Below are 1,792 nucleotides of genomic sequence, written 5' to 3'. Positions count from 1 at the left end.
TATCTTTAGGTCTTTTATTGTGCCTTGCAAAAATGTTCTGTAGTTTTCTTTGCCTAGATCTTTTGTGTCTCTAATTAGGTTCACTCTCAAGTATCTCAGTTTGTGATTGACTATTATAAATAGCATTGCTTTCTTGGTTTTCTTCTCTGAGTTCTTTGTTACTATAGAGGAATCTCACTGATTTTGGGATATTGATCTTATATCCTGTCACTCTATTAAATTGGTCTACTTGCTCTAAGAGTTTTTTTTTTTTTAATTGTTGTTGTTGATTCCTTTGGGTTTTCTGTGTACACTGTCATATCATCTGCATATAGCGATAGTTTAACCATTTCTGCTTATCTAGATGGCTTTTATTTCCTTCTCTTGTCATATTGCCCTAGCAAGCACTTCTAATACAATATTGAATAGAAGTGGTGACAGTGGTTATCATTGTTTGATCCTTTTTCATAAGGAAAATGCTTTCAGTCTTTCTCCATTGAGAATGATGTTGGCTCTTGGTTTTGCATATATACTTTTTCACTGTGTTGAGAAAATTCTCTTCTATTCCAATTTTTTTGAGTGTCTTTTTGAGAAGGTGTTGTTTGATTTTGTCAAATGCCTTTTCTACATCAATTGCTAAGATCATAAGGTTCTTACTATTTATTTTGTTAATATAGTGAATTATGTTGATATGATTGTTTTTCTTATGTTGAACCATCCCTGCATACTTGTTATGAATCCTACTATCCATGATGGGTTATTATTATTATTTTTTATTTGTCCTTTTGGATTCTATTGGCTAGGAATTTGTTAAGGATTTTTGCATTTATATTCATAAAAGATACTGGTCTGGAGCTTTCTTTCTTGGTAATATATTTGCCTGGTTTTGGTATTGGGGTTATACTTGCTTCCAGGAGTGATTCTGGGAATGTTCCTTCTTTTTCATTTTTTTAAAAATTATTTAAGTAGACTTGGTGATAGATCCTATCTGAATGTTTGGTAGAATTCATCTGTGAAGCCATTTGGTCCAGGACTTTTCTTATGGGAAAGTCTTTTTATGATCTTGTTCAATTTCTTCTTCTGTGATGGATCTGTCTAAGAATTCTATATCTGTCCTTGTAAATCTGGGCAGGGCATGAGTTTGAAAGAATTTGTCCATTTCCTCTAGGTTTTCATATTTCTCAGAGTTTAGCTTTTACGAATATTCTGATATTAAAAATGTAATTTTAGCTGGTTCTGTTGTGATGTCACCTCTACCATTTCTTAATCAAGTTATCTGTGTCTTCTGTTTTTTTTAGGTTCCCCTTTCCTTTATCTTTTTGTTAAGTTTGCCAGTGGTTTGTCAATTTTATTGACCCTTTTGAAAAACCAGCTCCTGGTCTTATTGCTGGTTTCAATTGTTGTTCTGTTTTCTATCTCATTGATTTCAACTCTTGTCTTTATAATTTCTTTTCTTCTAGAGGCTGTAGAATGAGATTGTTGTTCTTTTTCTATTTAATGAAGGTGTTGAGTTAGATCATCAATTTTTCTTCTTTCTTCCTTTTCTATGTGTGTGCCTATTGCTATGAATTGCATCCTGAGGACGGCTTTAGGGGTAACTCAGAGGTTTTGGTATTTTATATTATCATTTTCGCTTATTTCAAGGAACTTTTTAATTTCATTTTTTATTTCTTTTCTAACCCATTTGTGTTCTAGCAGAGAGTTATTCAGTTTCCTCGTGGGTGGTTTTATAAGTTTAACCCTCCTGTGGTTAATTTCTCATTTTATAGCATTATGGTCTGAGAAGATACTTTTTATTATTTCAATGTTTTTA

Source organism: Elephantulus edwardii, unplaced genomic scaffold (genome assembly GCF_000299155.1).
Source record: "Elephantulus edwardii isolate Elephantulus edwardi_28Jun2011 unplaced genomic scaffold, EleEdw1.0 scaffold00019, whole genome shotgun sequence".
In the NCBI taxonomy this organism is placed as follows: Eukaryota; Metazoa; Chordata; class Mammalia; order Macroscelidea; family Macroscelididae; genus Elephantulus; species Elephantulus edwardii.
This window is presented reverse-complemented; position numbering follows the sequence as displayed.